At 38.9% G+C, this 23,299-nt stretch overlaps 1 protein-coding gene and 1 non-coding gene across 13 annotated transcripts in view; both read left to right on the forward strand.

Annotated features, from left to right (window-relative positions):
- Positions 1–23,299, forward strand: part of Rtl4 (retrotransposon Gag like 4) — a 411,363-nt gene that overhangs the window by 197,888 nt on the left and 190,176 nt on the right.
- On the forward strand, positions 7,246–7,377 carry LOC120099495 (small nucleolar RNA SNORA17). Its single transcript, XR_015647230.1, has one exon. It is a non-coding gene; the product is annotated as a small nucleolar RNA SNORA17 (small nucleolar RNA).

Raw genomic sequence — 23,299 nt, forward strand, 5'->3', positions numbered from 1 at the left:
CCCCTTCCTTATGGGTGTTCCCCTCCCAACCCTCCTCCCATTGCCGCCCTCCCCCCACCAGTCTAGTTCACTGGGGGTTCAGTCTTAGCAGGACCCAGGGCTTCCCCTTCCACTGGTGCTCTTACTAGGATATTCATTGCTACCTATGAGGTCAGAGTCCAGGGTCAGTCCATGTATAGTCTTTGGGTAGGGGCTTAGTCCCTGGAAGCTCTGGTTGCTTGGCATTGTTGTACATATGGGGTCTCGAGCCCCTTCAAGCTCTTCCAGTTCTTTCTCTGATTCCTTCAACGGGGGTCCTATTCTCAGTTCAGTGGTTTGCTGCTGGCATTAGCCTCTGTGTTTGCTGTATTCTGGCTGTGTCTCTCAGGAGTGATCTACATCCGGTTCCTGTCGGTCTGCACTTCTTTGCTTCATCCATCTTGTCTAATTGGGTGGCTGTATATGTATGGGCCACATGTGGGGCAGGCTCTGAATGGGTGTTCCTTCAGTCTCTGTTTTAATGTTTGCCTCTCTCTTACCTGCCAAGGGTATTCTTGTTCCCCTTTTAAAGAAGGAGTGAAGCATTCACATTTTGATCATCCGTCTTGAGTTTCATTTGTTCTAGGCATCTAGGGTAATTCAAGCATTTGGGCTAATAGCCACTTATCAATGAGTGCATACCATGTATGTCTTTCTGTGATTGGGTTAGCTCACTCAGGATGATGTTTTCCAGTTCCAACCATTTGCCTACGAATTTCATAAAGTCGTTGTTTTTGATAGCTGAGTAATATTCCATTGTGTAGGTGTACCACATTTTCTGTATCCATTCCTCTGTTGAAGGGCATCTGGGTTCTTTCCAGCTTCTGGCTATTATAAATAAGGCTGCAATGAACATAGTGGCACACGTGTCTTTTTTATATGTTGGGGCATCTTTTGGGTATATGCCCAAGAGAGGTATAGCTGGATCCTCAGGCAGTTCAATGTCCAATTTTCTGAGGATCCTCCAGACTGATTTCCAGAATGGTTGTACCAGTATGCAATCCCACCAACAATGGCGGAGTGTTCCTCTTCCTCCACATCCTCGCCAGCATCTGTTGTCCCCTGAGTTTTTGATCTTAGCCATTCTCACTGGTGTGAGGTGAAATCTCAGGGTTGTTTTGATTTGCATTTCCCTTATGACTAAAGATGTTGAACATTTCTTTAGGTGTTTCTCAGCCATTCGGCATTCCTCAGCTGTGAATTCTTTGTTTAGCTCTGAACCCCATTTTTTAATAGGGTCATTTGTTTCCCTGCGGTCTAACTTCTTGAGTTCTTTGTATATTTTGGATATAAGGCCTCTATCTGTTGTAGGATTGGTAAAGATCTTTTCCCAATCTGTTGGTTGCCGTTTTGTCCTAACCACAGTGTCCTTTGCCTTACAGAAGCTTTGCAGTTTTATGAGATCCCATTTGTCAATTCTTGATCTTAGAGCGTAAGCCATTGGTGTTTTGTTCAGGAAATTTTTTCCAGTGCCCATGTGTTCCAGATGCTGCCCTAGTTTTTCTTCTATTAGTTTCAGTGTGTCTGGTTTGATGTGGAGGTCCTTGATCCACTTGGACTTAAGCTTTGTACAGGGTGATAAGCATGGGTCGATCTGCATTCTTCTACATGTTGACCTCCAGTTGAACCAGCACCATTTGCTGAAAATGCTATCTTTTTTCCATTTGATGGTTTTGGCTCCTTTGTCAAAAATCAAGTGACCATAGGTGTGTGGGTTCATTTTTGGGTCTTCAATTCTATTCCATTGGTCTATCTGTCTGTCTCTGTACCAATACCATGCAGTTTTTTTTCCTAAGGTAACTTAAAAAAGAAAGCATTTATGTTGGGGCTTATGGTTTGAGAGGATAGATTTCATGACCATGTGAGGAGCATGGCAACGTGCAAGCAGAGATGATGCTAGAGCAGTACAGAGCTTACATCTTGCTATACAAGTATGAGAAGTATGAGGTAGGCAGATAGATAGATAGATAGATAGATAGATAGATAGATAGATAGATAGATAGAGAAGGGGTCAGAATTGCATGTGGTCCACTTATTTTGATAAAATTATCAACCACATATAAGGAGCCAAATATTAACATGTTTCTCATCTGAAGCCTTAGAAGTCATAAAGAACAGGACAAAACCAAATGTAAACACCATATTTTATAAGCAATAGAAATGTCATTCAAAAGTAAAAGGGAGGTCTATGGGTTCTGTGTAGTGGTACAATAATACTCAGTATTGCTAAGGAGGGGAGCATGGAAGAAGCGGAGACAGGCAAGAAAGACAGTATCTTCCTCCTTGTCATGCCTACATAAAGATAAATAATTCTTCAGATAGAAATGGAGTAACAACTACCAGAAACCCAAGGGGACTTGTGAAAGGATACATGGGGATCAGCAAAACAGAATGCAGATATAATCACTAACCTCCTTGATGGATTTAAGCACAATCTAAATGAAAATCACAGAATCACTTTATTTAGTGCTCAAAGTGTCAAGAAAAAAATAATTTGATTGTTTATGTTTAAAATGTGAAAATTCATAAAGGTAAAATAAAATCTTACTTTATTGAATCTGACTTAACATTGGTAAATGAATATAGTATTTATCATATCTGTGTCTTTAATATGTCAACTATGTATATTTCTACACAGTAATAAACAGGAAACTATTTAAAGCCATGCACCAATATAAAATATAAAAATTTAAATAAGAAAAGGAAGAACAAAGTTAAAGAAAAAGAAATTGAATACACTAAAATGTATTTCTATCAAATAATGAACTAACCCAAATGAAGGCATGAAATGAAAGAGGAAGGAACAATGCAAGTAACAGAATTATGCACTTCAGACCTGCTCATTTTTATTATTACTGCAAATAGAAATTATCTAAATATAACATTTAGAAAACCTAGATTTAAATCACCGCCAAAAGTATGCATTAATGATTATTCCCTTATTCAGCCCTCACCAGACAGCTAGCAACTACTAATTGATTGTTTCTCTCCATGGGCTTGCCTACTTTGGGTATTTTACATGAATGAAATTCTGCAATACGTATCCCACCATGAATTTTTTTTCAATTTTGCATTATGTTTATGAGGTTTACCCAGGTGTCACACCCCTTAGTCTTAAACTCTACCTTAACAGGATAAACACAATGGGAAGTAACTGTAATGGGGTCATTATATGTTTCTTAAAAAAAAACATGTTTATCAAAACTAAATTTTGGAGGTAAATCCAGTTATTTATATTTTAGATGAGGAAAAAGAAACTCAGAAAGATTCAATAATTTGCTCAACATATCATAACTAGGACTTGATTGAGCCAAAAATTAAACTTAGGTCTGATGCCAAAGCTCATGTTCTTCTCACTACGCTTCATTTCAATTTACTGTCCAAAATAGAGTGGAACTGCTCCAGAAGACAATTTGGAATCTTCCCAATGACTAGTGATAATTATTTTTTGGCCAGAGCAGTAATATTTGAAGGTGCTATTGGCTTTAACTTAAGTTGGTTGTTTTGAGAACCGGAAGAACTGACTGCCTCCAACCATGAAAACTGCCCTAATAAAACCGTACCTCTCACACTTTTCAATTATTGCCAAACCTGTTGTTATATTTAAACAGTTTTGGCCCACAATTTTCTCAGTATACAACAAACAGATAAGTGTCTATAAACTCTTCAGGTTTTAGGTGCAAGTAGAATGGTTACATTATATTAAAGTTGGCTGTGACTTATCAAGGATTTCATGCTTAATCAACACAAATGAAATAAGAATCTATAATTACTTCTGAGAAGAACATGTATATGCCCAGAGAAACGTAATGTTTCATCCTGGAGATTCTAAAGTCTCCTTTTAAACATCTATTTTTTTTACTGGTAAAAAGAACATGTTAAATTTTCTTCTCAGATACTTGAGAGCACAAAATCTGTTGAACAAATAATATGCATTTGCAAAAAGCAGCTTAGCCAACCAGAGTTTCAGTGGATGATTTCATATTCTTAGATCATCAGATAGTGTAAGCCATCCAGGTAATTTACTCTTTTGAATCAAAACAAAATTGTCTCTTCTAGCCCCTACAAACTATTTTTCTTGTTTAAAATGTTGCCTAACAATAGCTTTCTCCCTTCAACTTTCAAGTTTTACACCATCTGTTAAGAGAGTGCCTATTTTGAATGCAGTGCCTTATGCACCCTAACATCCTTATAGTGTCTACAGGAGCCAAATTATTTGGAAAATGGATCCCGACCCTAGGAAAGGAAAAGAAGTAAGGTCGACTAGAGACTTTTTGTATTTCTATAAAGTTCTCTTCCATGACAACCTAACCAGACCTTCACGGTTCATCCTTTCAATTCTACTACTATGAGCATCCTTTCCAGACTAAGTTGCTGTTTGATTTTAAGCCAGAACTCAATATTACATCAAGTGGATAGTGAGAAAAATATGAAAGTTTGAAGGAAGCCTAGCCCATTAGTAAACTTTGTAAGTGGGTTGAGGAAAATGCACGATGTTAGCATCTTGTTAGATCTTGTTATGGCCACCTGGTAGAGAAAACAGGAAGCACTGAGAGGTAACAAACATTGGATTGTATTGATACCAATTAATAAAGGTTTAGAGGGACAGGAATAGAGGGCAATATATGAGCAAGTCCACAGATTACTGTTTGAAATGGATGTTCATTTATCTTGATCAAAATTTAGTGATACAGCCTAGCAAGAGTCAGCCAGGACTCATCCTTAGCTTGAGTCAGCAGGAGGGACCCAAAGGGACACCAGGAGAGGTTCTGTGCCATGTCTCTCTCAAGGAAGCAAAGATCCCTGAGGAGGGAAGCCCAGAAGCATTGCACAGCTAACTGTATCAGCAAGGCAAGCTCTGTCTATATCACCCCATGGAGTCCTATTTACACCTTCCATACGTCCCTGTGCTCCATGTACTTTCTCAGCATGGTTCTTGCCAGAGCCCTGGTCTTGCCTCAGCACATGTCTTGCCTCAACCTGTGCATCCAATCAGCCCTAGTCTTTGGACGTGACAACACACTACAGCATACCGCCAGAAGTTCTTTGGGGTGCTTCTCACTATGGAGTCCTAACAAATGTAGCTCAACTATGCAATGTGAGGGGGATCAATACATGCATGTCATTAGCAAAGAGTCTTTCATCACATGTTCTTTCACGTGCTTGCTTTAACAGAACATCCTCGCTCTTGTGCCTGCTTCAGCAAAACATTCCTTCATGGTTATGCCTTAGCCTTTCACACCTGTGTCCACTTTAAGGAAATGTTCCTTCACATGTTTGCCCTGTCATCATCCAACTGACTTTCCAAAGAACCCTTAAGTTTCTACTGTGTGTGTGTGTGTGTGTGTGTGTGTGTGTGTGCGCGCACGCGCGAGCACGCACGAATGAATATATGCACGTGTATGAAAGTGCCTTTGGAGTCCAGAAGCAGGCATCCAATCCTGAGGAGTTTGAGTTATGGACAATTGTGAGCCACTTGACATGGGTTTTAAAAATCAAACTCTGGTCTTCTGAAAGAACACTAGGCACTCTTAACTACTGAACCATATCTCCAGTCCCTGTCCAAAGGATTTGCATGCTAAAGGTATAATCATTCTAATTTTAAAACTACTATCAAACCTTATGAACATGAGCTACAATGGTGAATGGAAAGCAAGTTTCAACTGCAGAACACCAGAAGAGCCATTCTTGAGCCGTCTGATCCCTTTGTGGGTTAATTTGGGAGAAACATCTTTAAACTACCAACTTCTGCCATCCTCATTAACAAAAACATAAACATAACAAAGTAAAATTGAGGTAAAATGAACCTATTTAAGGTAAAGTGACGCGTGTCCTTTTACTCTGAAACAAATTGTTACAGTAACCACTGAGCCATCTCATCTCTTCAGTTCCATTCTTTCCTGTATTTTTTTTAACTATTTACCCCTTTCTTACAATTCACTTTTTTTCTCAGTGGCCAAGTATACTAACAGTCTTTCGATAAAGTAAAAGAAAGTAATAGAAACAACTTCTTGTGACTTGGGAGATAGCTCAGTCAGTAAAGTGCTTAACTTGCAAGCACAAGGACCAGGGTTTGATCCCGGGAATTCACTTCAAAAACAAAACAAAAATCTAGTCATGATGGTGCTAATCACAGCAGCACTGAGTAAGCAGAGATAATCAGGTCCTTGGGGCTTGCTAACCAGCCAGTCTAGCCTACTTACTGAGCTCTAGGTCAGTGAGATATGTCTCAGATAAAAAGATACATGGCACCCGAGGAATGACACCCGAAGTTGTCCTCTGGTCACCACATTCATGTGAACCTTCACACATATGAATAGACACATGCGTGCACACATGTATACATACATATATACATACTAAACCGTTCTTGTTAATGTGTAAGCTTTTCCTTTACATAAAATCAAGTACTAACAATCTAACAAGTACTGATGACTATGATAACTTTTCTTTGACTCATACCTTCTAATGCCAGGTTGATTACTGAAATAAAACAGCATTTCATGCAGAATTGTGGAGCCTAGACACAACTGATCTATCACAAGACTCCTGCATCTAAGACTCATGGATCATTGTGGAAAAGGGAGCAGAGAGTTTGAACAGAGCGTCTGGGGTGAGAGTATGTATGTGTTCCAGGGTTGACAGAAGCTACACTCATAAAGTCTCATCAACATGACTTCCCAAACATGAGCCAAAAATGTTTGACCCCAATGGACATCCCAAAGTTTACAGGGAAAAGCCCAAAAGACCTCAACCCGGCACAAAGACCTACAGGTATCTAAGGAATGCTGAGTGTGAGAGACGTAGTCCTTCCCAAGGAAGAGCACACTGATTGGTCATTCAATATCCATCAGTCAGCCCTGAGAACACACACACACACACACACACACACACACACACACACACACACACACACCATTTTACAGGCTGAGAAGGATATATTTATTTATTTAAACATACAAACACACACAGCAACAATTGATGAAAAATGAGGTCCTGAATTTGAAAGAGAGTGAAAAGAGGTTCATGAGAGAATTTGGAGGGAGGAAAGAGAGGAAGGAAATGATGTAATTATTGTATAATCTCTAAAATAGTTTCAACTTGGAAGATAGAGTTTATTATAAATAAGAGAGACTTGTACATATGTAAGTGTAATTTGGGAAATGTAGCTTTAGAAAACCAAACATTCCAAACTAAATAACTTCATCTTTAAAATGCCATGAGTTTCCTGCCCCTAGAGGCATTGCAGGGGGGACTGCTATGTCACATGTGCTTCAGTAGGAAGCAACAAGGAGAAAGGGTATGCCTACTTTCAACATCCTGACCTATGAACATCTGAATGATTAGTACCCTAATATTCCCTATAAATAAATAAATAAATAAATAAATAAATAAATAAATAAAGCACACCTAAGAAGATCACCAATCTGGTACCTAGCAGGTCTGAATGGGTTCCAAAGAGGGGGAAGTAAGCTGGAGACTAGAAGAGCCTTGCCTGGGACCATGGCCTCCTAGGGAAGTGAGCCTGTGACAGATGACCTGCTAAAGGTGAGCTGACTCCTGTGCAGTGCCATGGATGAGGAAGTGATACCCTCCTACTGCCTTGCCCCTCACCCCCTGTGACAGACAGTATACCAGGCCCTGTGGTCATGAAGGCAGGGAAGTTGGCCCTGCCTCTTACCCCCTACAGTACTTGGAGGAAACGGGCGCTATACTTTGTCTGGGCAGCATAGTAGAGCTGACCCTGGTGGATGGGGAGTGGATGGGTTTGTGGTGCAGGTGAGCTGTCCTCAAGGGTGTGAGTACAAAAGAGGTAGCCTTGCCACTTGTCTGTCATGGAGTGACATGGGTAAGGGAAAGATGCCCTCCCCCCATCTCTTGTCCCTTGCCACTTACAACAGGCAGGAGAGCTGGCTTCCAGATCATCGGTCAGGAGAGCTATTACTATAACTTGCCTAGGCAACAGAGTAAAGCTGGCCCTAATTGCATGGGTTCCCAGCGAATGGCCCCAACGATATGACAGCAGGAGAGCCTGCCATTTGACCAGCTCAGATACCTCTCAGGCTCAGAGCCAGGACTTTGAATAGGCCTGCCCCAACTTCTACCCCATCGATGAACTTCTTGAATATATGAAAAGGCTGGTCTTACTGATCCAAAACAACAAGAATATCATGACACAGGGCTACAAAAGGATATGCAAAAAGTGTCCCTGTGAGGTTCCCATAATGACAGAGTAGCAGAAGCCTTGTGTCAGAACAAGGCTTTGTTTACAATGAACGTTTGCAAGAAAAGAAGTGTGGACAAAACAGTATATTGTGTAACACACTGTGATACAATATAGCTTCTACAATGAGATATTTTATTCTCTGTGGGGAGGGGGATTGCAAAGTTGGAGGGTTGGTATAAGGACAGGGGAAGATGAGTGAGATTGGGGTGCATGGTGTGAACTTAACAAAGAGCCAATAAAACATTTTAAAAATACCATAAGCTTTGTAAACTGTGTGTACTGTAAGTTTTCTGCTGGTCCAGTGCTGTAGTTTCACAAAGCTGATATCAGAGCCCCTACTAGGCTAGACTCTGTACTGTGACAACTGTTCTGGTAATTTCTCTTTTTTTTCATTGCTTCTACTACAGTTTTTTCTTAATCCTGCTGTTAAAGTGGCTTTTAGAAATTATAATTCTTTCACAGGTTGGAAAAGACAGATGCACAGAAAACCCAAGTTGGATGAACTTAGCTTAAACCCCCCTTTTAAATGGTTGTGTCAACACCAGAGGTGGAAAACAGTGTGTTTGGGAACCTTTTCCTCCTACTCAGTTGCCTCGTCCAGCTGTGATATAAGGATTTGTGCCCAGTCTTATTGTATCTTGTTAGGTAATATTCAGTGGATACCCCTGGGAGTATCTCTTTTGTTTCTGTTTACTTTTTGAAAGGAAACAGAGAGGTTGGTCTCAGGGGAGAGAGGATGTAGAAAGAGAATCTGGAAGGAGTGGGAGGGGGCAACTCTTGTCAGGATGAATAAAATTAAAAAACAAAACAACCCCCCCAAAACATATAGCTACTCTATGAATGCTGGCAAGTTACTTCCTCCTGTGAACCATTTCAATGTAATCTTCTTGCTTTAATGTTGCTCCCAGCTGAGCAACTCTGATGTTGAGTTATTCCAGACATGATCTGTAATAATAGGCACCAAAGTTGTGAGCCATGCATAGGATTTTAATGAAAAGTCTGTCCTTCTTTTATGCCCTGTGAAGTGCAAAGAAGAGGAGACACATGGGACCCTGTGATTAAGGCATATGTCAAGATCCCTAGTTTGTACCTGTCAAACGATTGGACTATTTGAGCTGTTTACCCTATGAATTGACTTTGGCACCTTCTCAGAGAGAAGTCAAAGAAGTGCCTGTCTGGGAAGAGATGTGTCTATTGCAAGCTGTTTGCACCATTTCATTGAGCTCATTTCTATTCCTTCTTTAGCAAATCATTGGTGTGACTTGCCCACACAAACAGAAAGAAGCAGCTTCAATTAAAACTATAAAGGGATGCTCACTAAGAAATTCACAACAGAAGTCCATCCAGGAACACCCTAGAAAACATATTCATCTTTATGCTTTGCTTCCTTGATTTTACTTGGACCTAATCTACCCAATCCAGAAGTGCCACTTTTGCTGCAATCATAGACCTATGGGAAAACTTACAGAGATGAAGTTCATTTTATTCTGAGCTGCTTTTCATTCTGTACTCATAGAAATGTGATGCAGGCCTTGGCATCCAATATCTCATTTCCATCACTTTAGAATTGAGACCAACCACACTGACCTCTAATTCCAAGGTATCTGTTCTCAAAGATTTTCTTCTTGACTGAGGTTTAGTGAAACTCTTCTGCACTGTCCTTGGTTAAGTCCCTATCTGGCATTTAGACGTTGAAATCCAGTTTTAGTGAAGAATTTTACAATGTGATCTCCCTAGTGTTCTTGTCTTTCATTGTTGCAATCTAAATCCTTCACCCACCTTCATAAAGGTTTCTATTCGGTGAGTTTCATGAGAATCTCCCTACCTTCAAGATGGCTCTTAGAGAGCCTTCTGGTTTCTGTCTGTGCCCAGAGCTGACCCTGTGCCACCACTCTCTGAACCCAGATCCCAACAGGAGAGTGCTGGTCTCCCAAGAGTGCTGAAACAGGGAATTACAGGAAGGTCAAGCAACTGTCAGAGACAGCAAGACCAGCTAACACCAGAGATAACCAGATAGTGAGCAGTAAGTTTAAGAACCTAAGCAACAGAAACCAAGGGCATTTGGCATCATCAGAACCCAGTTCTCCCACCACAGCAAGACAGAGATACCACCAACACAACCAGAAAATCTAGATTCTGATATAAAAATCAAATCTCACAATGATATTAGAGGACTTTAAGAAGGACATAAATAACTCCCTTAAAGAAATACAAGACAACTTAGGTAAACAGGTAGAAGCCCTTAAAAAGGAAACACAGAATTAAAGGAAACTACTAACAAACAGGTGAAGGAATTGAACAAAACCAAACCATCCAGGATTTAAAAATGGAAATAGAAACAATAAAGAAATCACAAAGGGAGGCAACCCTGGAGATAGAAAACAAATCTAAGGAAGAAAAACAAATCTAAGGAAGAAATCGGGAGTCACAGATGCAAGCATCACCAACAGAATACAAAAGATAGAAGAAAGAATCTAAGGAACATAAGATTCCATAGAAACCATTGATACCACAGTCAAAGAAAATGCAAAATGCAAAAAGCTCCTAACCTAAAACATCCAGGAAATCCAGGACACAATGAGAAGATCAAACTTAAGGAAGTGATGATTCCCAAGTTAAAGGGCCAGTAATTATCTTCAACAAAATTATAGGAGAAAACTTCCCTAACCTAAAGAAAGAGATGCTCATAAACATACAAGAAGCCTACAGAACTCCAAATAGACCAGAAAAGAAATTCCTCCTGTCACATAATAGCCAAAACACCAAATGCACTAAACAAAGAATATTATAAGCAGTAAGAGAAAAAAGGTCAAATAACATACAAAGGCAGACCTAACAGAATTACACCAGATTTCTCAACAGAGACTATGTAAGCCAAAAGGTCCTGGGCAGATGTCATACAGACCCTAAGAGAACACAAATGCCAGCCCAGGCCATTATATCCAGCAAAACTCTCCATTAACATAGATGAAGAAACTAAGATATTCCATGACATAAACAAATTTACCCAATATTTTTCCACAAATCCAGTCTTACACAGGATAGTAGATTGAAAACTTCAACATGAGGAGGGAAACTTCACCCTAGAAAAAGCAAGAAAGTAATCTTCCTTCAACTAATCCCAAATAAGATAGCCACACAACCATAATTCTATTTCTAACAATAAATAATAGAAAACAACAATTATTGGTCCCTAATATCTCTCAACATCAATGGATCTCAATTCCCCAATAAAAAGACATAGACTAACAGACTGGACACGTATATAGGACCCAGAATTTTACTGTGTAAAGGAAATGCACCTCAGTGACAAAGAGAGGCAGTTCCTCAGAGTGAAAGATTGGGAAAATTTTTTCCAAGCAAATGGTCCCAAGAAAAAAGCTGGAGTAGCCATTCTAATATTGAATAAAATTGACTTTCAACCAAAGTGACCAAAAACGGTAAGGTAGGACACTTCATACTAGTAAAAGGAAAAATCCACCAAGATGAACTCTCAATTCTGCATATATGTGCTCCAAATACAAGGGCACCCACTTTCATTAACAAACGCTTTACTAAAGCTCAAAGCACACATTGTACCTCACACAATAATAGTGGGAGACTTCAACGCCCCACCCTCATCAATGGACAGATCATGAAAACAGAAACTAAACAGAGACACAGTGAAACTAACAGAAGTTATGAACCAAATGGACTTAAGAGATATCTATAGAACATTTCAACCTAAAACAAATAATATACTTTCTTCTCAGCACATCGTGATACCTTCTCAAATATTGACCATATAATTGGTCACAAAACAGGCCTCAACAGATACAAGAAGACAGAACCAATATCATCCATCCTATCTGATTAGCATGAACTAAGTTTGGTCTTCAATAACAACAAAAAAATGACAGAAACCCCACATATACACGGAAGCTGAACAACACTCTACTCAATGATAACCTGGTTAAGGAAGAAATAAAGAAATTAAAGACTTTTTAGAATTTAATGAAAATGAAGGTACAACATACCCAAACTTATGGGACACAATGAAAGCTGTGCTAAGAGGAAAACTCATAGCTCTGAGAGCCTGCAGAAAAAATAGGAGAGAGCATATATCAACAGCTTGACAGCACACCTGAGAGCTCTAGAACAAAAAGAAGCAAACACACCTAGGAGGAGTAGAAGGCAGGAAATAATCAAACTCAGAGCTGAAATCAACCAAGTGGAAACAAAAAGGACTATACAAAGAATCAACAGAACCAAAAGCTGGTTCTTTGAGAAAATCAACAAGATAGATAAACCCTTAGCCAGAGTAACCAGAGGGCACAGAGAGTGTATCCAAATTAACAAAATCAGAAATGAAGAAGGAGACATATCAACAGAAAACTGAGGAAAGTTTAAAAAATGATATCCTACTACAAAAGCCTGTATTCAACAAAACTGGAAAATTGGGTTGAAATGGACATATTTCTAGACAGCTGAGTTTAGTGCTGAATTCTCTCAGACCTTCACTGAATGTCAGGATGTACAGTTGGAAGGGAGTGTGAGGGTGGGTGAGGGAGCACTCTCATAGAAGCAGGGGGATGGGGGAAGGTATAGCTAGCATGTTTCTGGAAGGGAAACCAGGAACGGGGATAACATTTAAAATGTAAATAAAAATACCCAATACAAGAAAAAAATGTAAAAAAAAAGACATCCATTATAAACATTTCACTGATATTCATTCATTGATTCATTGATTCATTGAGTCCTTGGTCAATTGTCATTTACCTTTGCTATATTCAGAGTTAAAATTTGTCTCTCTCCCTTAATGCAAATCTTAAATACTCTTTTTCATTTTCTTTCTTTTTTTTTTTTTTTGGTTCTTTTTTTTTCTGGAGCTGGGGACTGAACCCAGGGCCTTGCGCTTCCTAGGCAAGCGCTCTACCACTGAGCTAAATCCCCAACCCCTTCTTTTTCATTTTCTTAAGATAGGGTCTCATGTAGCTGGGTGACCTCAAACTCACTATGTAACTGAGGATGACCTCTAGCTCTACAGTGCTGGGATTAAAGGAGTGTGCCACCATGTCCAGTTTTATATAGTGCCAGAGATTAAGTTTAGGGTCTTTTGCATACTACCCAAGCACTCTACTGTTACCATTCTAAGAAGGATCAAAACATTGTTAACTCTGATTTACAAATCATTGCAAATGATACCAAAGATTACATGGTACTTATGATAATGTAGGAAAATCTATCATAGAGGATACATACTTTTCCATTGATAATACCAATATTTTCTGTATATATCTGGATAATTAGAAAACATCTTTTATGGTCACAAATGCTGAGTTATAACAAACATAGTCAAGAGCCAGATCATGAAGGGTTTGGTAAATTCAGTTAAGTCACTTATGCAGGGAAGCATCAGATGTATGCTTTAGACAGAATATTTTATTCATAGTGTTATTAGAGCAATAAAAGAGCATGCATGAAGTCAGAGTTAGGACATTCTTGTAAACAATATTTAAATACTTTCCCAAGCTAATGATGGAGCACAACAGAAGAAAGCTTGCTTAGCATACATAGGGACTTAGCTCTGATATCCAGAACACAGAACTGGGAGGAAAAAGAGGAAGAGGAAGAGAAGAAGAGAGAGGAAAGAGAGGAGGGACAGGAAAAAGAAAAAAAGGAAGGAAGGAGGAAAGGAGGGAAAGAAAGGTGGATTTTAGGTACAAATCATTCTTGATCTTCCATTTTTTCCTGTGGAAAACTGATAACACACTCCTTGCAGTACTGTTCTGAGTATCAGTATCATGTATGTGAAGAACATGGCATAAAGATAGACAGGAGATATTTTCCCATTCTGCTTCTACCTTTCAACCAGGTCATTAAAGCATCTTTATCCTGAGCCAAGACTCGTTGCCTTCAGCTGCTGTGTGGTGTTGTGATGCTATTTGGTAAAAGAATTCTAACCCTGTTGTCTTCATATATTTTAAGGAAAAGACTTAGTTTCTTTGCCTTTCTTTTAGAAATTAATTTTTGAAAGAAAAAGGATGGAGGAAATGAAAGAAATGAAGGAAAAAAGGAAGGGAGGGAGGGAGGGAGAGAGAGAGAGAGAGAGAGAGAGAGAGAGAGAGAGAGAGAGAGAGAGAGAGAGAGAGAGAGAGAGAGAGTAGGAAAGTCAGGAGATGAAGGTCACTCATGGTTATAAAATGTGCCTGGAGTGAAGGAGAACTCATTTCATATGAAAGTCAAGTATGAAATTCTCAAAAAAATATTTAAATGTTAAGTATATATTAGTCCCAAAGTAAATAGCATAGAAAGTAAACTTTTTCGGTTTTTTTCATCAGTTCATCTTTGTCTTGGTTACTTTTCCGAGAATATCTTCCCTAATTTGTGAAATGAACATAATGCTCTAGGCATGGCTGAAAGTGTACTCAGTAAATTGGAGCAATCAGTTCTCTTGATCCGGATAATACAGTTCTACTATAGTTCCTAAAAGTGCTTTAACCCTTGTATCAGCCATGTTGTAGAATTGGTACAATTTTAGCCTGTAATTAACATCAACATGCAAGTAGTTTTCATATGGGCACCTGCTTGAGTTTTCCATTATTCAGAACATGTATAGAAATGTGTTAATTTTAAAATAAGACTTTTGTTTTGCTCACTAAACTCCATTTTTATTTTGGATCAGTTTCTGGCCTTACATATGCAATATGTAGGATATACTCATTTGAACAAATACCATAAATTAGTATGATAATGAAGAGTAAATTTGCCTCCATCCTAGTCCAGGTTTCCTGAAGAATCATTATATTTTTGTGTAAATACTTTCAAATATGTTCTACTCTTATGCGATGAAATGAGTTATGCTGGACAAATGATCGTATGCAGTATATACTAACCCATATTTTATCCATTATATTAATAATTGCAATTTTGAGTACATTAAAAATTTACATTTCTCTTTTCCCTTTCCTCCCTCCAAAACTCCCATATAACCCTCCTTGCTCTCTTTCTGATTCCTGGCCTCTTCGATTAATTATCATTGTGTGCATATGTGTATATGTATATGCGTATGTGTTACTAAATAAAACCTGTTCAGTACATAGGATGTTAATTGTGTGTATGTTTTCAAGAATAACTTTTTGGTGCTAGAAACCCAACTGGTCTGCTCTTCATGAGGAAGACCAACTTTCCCATTCCTAGCTCTCCTCAGTTACTTTTACTTTGTGTAGGGTTGAGGTTTTGTGGGCTCTTCCCCTTCTATTTCATATGACCATTGGTGCTGTCCTTGTTCAGTTCTCATGTGGGCTACTGCACCCACCAAGTCTCACCAGCAAGAATATGTGCCCTTACTTGCTCTTAGTGATTTTACCCCTACTCACCATGCTGCATTGTTGTTATTCTCATTGCTCTATGCTTTCCACTAGTTCTCTGGCTGCTGTTGCACGCTTCTGTTCTCACTTGTCTAAATTCAAAAAAGTTCTGTGGAGCTAGCCATTTGGGTCTCAATTAAATTAATATACTAAGCTTCAGACTAACACATGAATCATCTTATAATATTGAATTTGAATATTTAAGAATAGTACATCTTTGTATTTATGCAAGTGTTCTTTATACTTTTTGATGGCACTTTAAAGTTTAAAAATGATCTTCAAATAAACCTTATACATTTTTATTTGGTCCTGTTCTAAATGGAGCCTTTATCTCCATCAACACATTTTTGGTACTGGGAATTTAACTTAGGGCCTCACATATGTTTGGCAAACATTTGCTTTTCCACTGAGTTATATCTCCAGCATTCTATCAGCATTTCTAATTATGGGAAAGATGATACTTCCTTTTTGTAAATTGGGGTGTAATTCAGAGGTAGAGTCCTCGCTTATCTTGTGTGCTTCAAATAAATTTCAGGCCCAGAACAGCACAGCTCGCTTTCGCTCTCTCTCTCTCTCTCTCTCTCTCTCTCTCTCTCTCTCTCTCTCCATATATATATATATATATATATATATATATGATAGATGTTAGACTAAGATGAGAGGAATATTGAGTCTACAAGTTCAAACTCAATCTAAACAGCAGAAGAAGTCTTTACCTCAGCAAGATGACAATACTGCTCTTTCCACTTGCAAACTAGTCATGACAATAATTCTTAGCCCTTAGAAATATAAATATCAAACGAGATCTAATATTAAGAACACCTGACATAGTGCTGACACATAATAATCATTCAACATTTGTTTGAGAACATTGTCCTCTGTTGAATAATAACCTACCACAGGTCTATAATCAAATGTTTTACAGATGTCTGTTTCTTTGTCATAGCTTCTACAGTCTTTTTTAGTATTCTTCTTGGAGTATGGAACATGCAATTCTAGTCATTATTATAAAAAAGTGGCAGTTTGTAATGTGAGGGGCTCATTTTCTAACCATAAGCAATCAAAGCAATTTAAAGAAATCTTTTGTGTTGCTTTTCTTCTCTCTAGGTTGCCTTAAACATATCCAGGTAACAGTATATTTTCCACAACTCCACAACACTTGAATAATTATTTGGAAGAGACAAAGATGCAAAATTTCTAGCTATGTTTTGGAATCATTTTTCAAGAGAGCTCATATCATGTAACAGAAGGGACTTTAGGGAGCAGGGATGAACCTTTGTTTACTTCTCTAGAAATCTACATCACCCAATTTGAGTGGCCTGTGATTTGGGTTCTGAATAAAGGCAAATCTTTAAATCTTGAAATAGTGGGAATTTCATTTTTTAAATTTCTTTTGAAGTGCTTAGAATGTGAAGCTGATGTTTTGTTTTGTTTTTAAAGTAGTGTACAAAACCATGGTTTGTTATAAAGTAGAGTCGTTTAAAAAGGCCAAGGCTAGTGCCTAACACATTTGTGTACAGTAGCTCTGATTGCTTCTCAGAAGTCTCTGATAACAATGGCCCTAGCTCTTCTAAGCAAGTGTAGCTGTCAACATTTCCTTATGGTCTGTGACATTTTCAATCTTCAAGAATGCCCCTCTCCTTTTCTGGTTCTTTTTACAGATAACATGAGCTTTTCATCATGTAAATGAGAACTAACTTCACTGGTGAAGAACTGTAGTAAGTAATTTTAGTTTATAATGACCCAAAAGGGATAGACAGCACAAAATAACCAAACTCTAGGCTGAAATCAATAAAATAGAAAAAAACAAACTACAGCAACAAAACCAATAAATCAACAAAATAGAGTTGGTTCTTTGAGAAAATCAATAACATCAACAAACCATTATCTAAATTAACTAAAAGGCAGAAAGACAAGATCTAAATTAACAAAATTACAAGGGAATAGTGGATCATAACAATAGACACTGAAGAAATCCATAGAATCATAAGGATATACTTTAAAAACACGTCCTCTATCAAATTGGAAAATCTAAGAGAAATGGATCATTTTCTCTATACATACCATTTAACAAAGTTAAATCAAGGTCAGATAAGCAAATCACACAGACCTATAACCCCTAGTGAAATAGAAGCAAAATATATACATATTTTTTTATTCTTTTTTTTCCGAGCTGGGGACCGAACCCAGGGCCTTGCGCTTCCTAGGCAAGTGCTCTACCACTGAGCTAAATCCCCAACCCCCAATATATACATATTTTAAAAAGATATAAATGAAATTGCCTAATCATGAGGGAGAGAACCTCTGCTGGACACCTTTTGTCACCACATGAAATGTCTGGTACTAGGAACGGATTATATCAAATTGAATTGTTGGTTAAAGCTGTCTCATGAGAACCCTCAAACAACCTATACCCTTGACAAGACTATAGGTTGCTCTCCACAAACTGACAAGGCCCCATTCCTGAAGACTGTTAGTATTGAGTATCTAGTTAGCTCATTGAATATCATGAAGTTGAGATGGTATTTACATAGTCTTCACATTTTTTCGTATCTTTGGCATGAGAAGATACTTTGCATGCTACCAAAGTAGACATGTAAACAGCCACCCAGCCACAAACTTTTTAATCTTCAATGTTGTCCTGCTTGCAAATATACTAGGGCAGCTATGGAACAAGTGTGTGGGAATAACCAATCAATATCTGATTTGACTGAAGGCCTACTCCATGAGATGGAACCCATACCTAACACTGCTTGGGTGAACAAGAATCTGGGACTAATGGCCTAGAGACCTAGGCAAAACCAAACGCTTTTAAAAATACAAAACAAAACAAAAACATAGCAACATAATTACTTCTTATGACATTCTGCTGCATTCATAGTGTAGTGCCTGGATCAGTCTTCACTGAAGAAACTTCTTTCTCCAGCAGATAGGAATAAATACCTAGACCATTAACCAGACATTAAACAGAGAGTGAGAGACCTTGGAACGTTCATCCCTAAATGGAATGACTTCATTAAATGTGTCTCCTCAGTGCTCAAGGAACCCTTCAAATAAAGCGTGGAAAGAGGGTAAGAGACGGAGGAGATAGAGAACACCATGGAAACAAGCCCTCTAAATCCACAGGGCTGATGCACATATGAAATCACAGAGACTAAGGCAACATGGACAGGGCCTGTACCGGTCTAAACCACATGAGCTCCTGGAGGAGAAAGGAGGTGTGGATACATGCCTCCATCCCTAAACCAGAAACCATGTCCAATTGATAGGTACTTGCAAATGAAAATGTAGTCTCACTGGGGAAATAAATAACTTTTAATGGTAGGCTGCGTGCCCAGCAATAGATGGCCAACAGAAAATGAATTTAACTGTCTTTGGAGGTTTCTTATCTCAATGGCATGTCAAGGCTGTCACTGCTCTAGAAGCAGTGAGACCTGAGAAGATGGAGTAGATAAACTGGAGACTAAAGTCTCGCGCAAGAGCCAACTAAGTTCAGGGTTTCAGATGATTTATACTTTGAAAGTTAAAAAAAATCATACAAGAAGTAAAAATCTCATGGGTTCAAGCTATATACTACTACAAAGAAAAGCTGCATGAGGCAAACACATGTTTTACCATAGAGGCTTCCCATAGAGAGAATAGTTTAAACATTTAATGACTAACAACGGCAGGCAATAATGAATTATTTGAAATAAACTCATTCCTATCAGCTACACCTGAGAGAAACATGAAACCACATTTCAAGAGCAATTTCATGTTTTGAAGAAACTGAGGCCACACGACTCTTGCCTCATTTTATTAGAGTCTTCTAACCAGCACTTCAAATTCTCTTTTTGTGATGCCATTCTTGGACTATGGTGTGACAGGACTCTTTTTGTTGTTGTTGTTGTTGTTGTTGTTGTTGTTGTTGTTGTTGTTGTTGTTTTGGGAGGGCTGTTTTGTTTTGTTGGTTCATACACATTGTGTTTCTCTCTTTTTACATTACATATCCTTTGCATATATTATGGCTTCTCCATTCGTGGTTTTATGTGATTTCTGAGTGTGCAAACATACTGGGTCTCTGCTTATTGTACCTTTTCTTGGGCTCTTTTCCTTTTGTTGGTTTTGTCCTATTTCAATATTTTAATCTTTTTTATCTTATAATATAATATTATATTATTATTCCAGAGAAGACTTTGTTTTCTTATGAGAGAGAAAGAAAGGGAACAATTGCTAATGTGACGGGAGATGGGGAAGATCTGGTAGTAATAGAGGGAGGGGAATGTTTTTTAATTGACTTCATTATTCTGTTGCTCTTGCTTACTTTTCAATCAATTTGGAGTAAATTCACATAATAACTTTTCCATGGGACACTGATTTGAAAACCAAATCCCACAAATAGGGCTTTGTATAGAAAATTTTGCATATTCAGCTGTCTTCAAAGTCCATTATTTCTTCATAATCATTGACAGAAAACTTTTAATAAATTATTCATTTTATTTTATGTTTAATTTCTTCACTTTTCATGCTAATATCAGTCCCCACTCCCTCCAGCACCTCCACACACAGATCACCCCCCATTTTCCTCTTTTCCTTTAAGAAGGAGAACCCCCCAGGTTCCCCCGCCAACCTCGTCAAGTCAGTGCAGGTCTAGGTGCATCACCACCCACTGAGGCCAGACAAGAAGGCACAGTTAGGGGAATGGGATTCACAGGCAGTAACAGATTGCTGATATATATATATATATATATATATATATATATATATATATATATATATATATATATATATATGCCTAGGTCTAACCTGTGCTTGCTCTTTGGTTGGTGGAACCTGAAAAGACCACTTCCAGTAATTTTCAGGACTCCAGTGGAGGGATGTGTCACCAAAGACACCTTTAAACTTTTTCACCCGAAATTGTTCCTGCCTGAATGAAATGCAGGGACTAAAACAGAGCAAAGACTCCACAAATGGCTGACCAGTGACTTGCCCAACTTGGGATCCATCCCATGCTCAGGAACCAAACCCTGAAACTATGTTGTGCTTGAAGACAGGAGACTGGCATGACTGCCTTCTGAAAGGCTCTACCGACATCTGACTGAGACAGAGGTAGATACTCACAGCCAAACATTGGACTGAGGTTAGGGACCCCTATGAAGGAGTTAGGAGAAAGATTAAAGGAACTGAAGGGGATAGCAACCCCATAGGAAGACAATCCTAATATCAAATAACCTAGAACCTTGGGAGCTCTCAGAGACTATGTCACCAAACAAAGAGCCATACAGGGGCTGGTCTGAGGCCCACAATACATATGTAGCAGAGGACCGCCTTGTCTGGCCTTAGTGGGTGAAGCTGCACCTAATCCTCTAGAAACTTGATACCCCAGGGAGGGGGATTCAAGTGGGCACCCTCTCAGAAGGGAGTTGGGAGAAGAACTCTGTGAGGGTGGATTGGGAAGGAGGAAACATTTGGGATGTAAATAAATTATTTAAAAACAAAAGAAGAAAAATTCCATTGAATGCTTTCTAAGTATTGAACCATTTTCTAAGCGATTGTCTAACAAAAATCAGCTGAATGAAATAAATCAATGGAAAATAAGCGAGTATGCATATACAAAATATAAACATAATTGTGTCTTGGGGTTTCCATTGCTGTGAAGAAGAGCTCTGACCAAGGCAACTCTTATAAAAGTAAACATTTGATTTTGGCTGGCTTACAGTTTCAGAGGTTTTCAGTCCATTATCATTACGTCAGGAAACATGGCAGCATCCAGGCGGAGATGCTGCTGCAGAGGGAGCTGTGAATTCTACATCTTGATGCAAAGGCAGCCAGGAGGAGACTGGCTCTTGCAGGCAGCCAGAAGGTGGGTCTCTTTTCTTCTCTAGGCAGAGCTGGAGCACTAGGAACCCTCAAAGCCCACCAACCCAGTGACACACTTCTTTCAGTAAGTCCGCACCTATTACAACAAGACTATACCCTCTAATACTGCCACTGGAGATGGGCCAAGCTTATTCAAACCATCACAACATGGATGCCATATATTCCACACACACATCTTTCTGTGCCTGATGTTTATCATGAACTCTAGCAGTTACACTTTCTGTTGCCCACATCTTCATCTTTTATCGTTATCTCTGCTTAGCCATCACCACAGGGCTAGAATCTCCATGTTATTGTCACTACTGTCAACACAAAAACCACAGCTCTCTTCTTAAAGAGAAGAAGAAATATTTTACTCTGGAGCCATTTTGAGAGATTATGGCCTGGGAAAACAGATTTGGAAGTTACCTTAAATTCTGTTTTCTCATGTGAAAAAAGGGTTTTTCAAGTTTTATAGATTTACAGAACAAAACACAGAGAGTCATAAATCAAGATAAGTTTTAAACACATTGGTCTTCACATCAGAGAGGCTGGTACATGAGGTGGGGAAGCTGTTCCCAAGATGCTGATTGATTATATTTTTTGTTTGGAGTTGGTAGTGGTCTGTTAGGTTAATAGATTCCCAATGAGTTTTATTTATCAGGCAGAAGATAATAGTTCCAACATAGAGATGTGCAAAGAATAGCTTTTCTGGAGGGCTAGAACTTACCCAAGGTAAGATAGTTGGCCTCTAGATCTCCAACATTCCCATCTTTCCATAGTATTGGAATTTTAATGAGTCAACCAGAGTCTGCAGACACACCTCCTTTTGTGAGTTTTCCTTCACACTAATTATGAACTAGTCAGTGAATGGAATTAAAACTCTGTTGAAATACTCTTTGAACTTTATATACTATTCAGAAAGCTTATTTGAGGACAGGGGACTCTATATTGTGTCCCATTTGAACACTGTCACTGTGGTAAGCATCTGACAGATATCTGAGAAGCTCTTATAGAGTGAAGTTGGTTTCAAGGTCCTGGTTGTGAGTATTACCAGCATTGCCATCAATTACTGAAGCAGGTTTTGGAGCCATAGGTAGGTAGCAGGTTCTCCTGAAGACACATAAGGCTATGGAGGTGTCTTCTACAATGATCCTGCTTGGTAAAACTGCCAGAAAGTATAGTCTTATGCAAAGAAGCCGAGAACTTGCACTCTGTAGACAATCCTGCACTGATTCAGATGACCCCTTATAAATATTTCTATTCCCCCAGGCCTTTGGAAGCTCATCTGTAAAACAAAGGTCATATTTCTCACTCTACCAGCATCACAAAGGACACCCTCATAATTTATTAATTTTATACACACATTACATCCCAATCACAGCCCCCTCCCTCCTCTCCTTCTAGTCCCACCTTTACAAATCCTTCCTCCCATTACCCTCTCCACTTCTCAGAGAACGGGAAGCCCCCCTTTGTTACCACCCCTCCTGGGACATCAAATTCCAGCAAGACAAAGCACTTCCTTTCCCACTGAGCCCCAATCAGGCAGTCTAGCTAAAAGGAAGGGGATCTAATGGCAGACAACAGAGTTGGAGACAGCCCTGACTCTAATTGTTAGGGGACTCACATGAAGACCAAGCTGCAATCTGCTACAAATATGTAGGGAGGCTAGGTTCAGCCTATGCATGCTCTTTGGTTGGAGGCTTGTTCAGTGTCTGTGGGCCACCAATGGGCCCAGGTTAGTTGACTCTCTAAGTCTTCTTGTGAAATCCTTGACCCCTCCGGCTAAATTCACAGAAACTTTTTAAAACAATTTACTATGGAAAAGAGTCACAAGAATTCTTTGTAAAGTTAAAAATATGGAATC

Source organism: Rattus norvegicus, chromosome X, assembly GCF_021556685.1.
Source record: "Rattus norvegicus strain SHRSP/BbbUtx chromosome X, alternate assembly SHRSP_T2T, whole genome shotgun sequence".
In the NCBI taxonomy this organism is placed as follows: domain Eukaryota; kingdom Metazoa; phylum Chordata; class Mammalia; order Rodentia; family Muridae; genus Rattus; species Rattus norvegicus.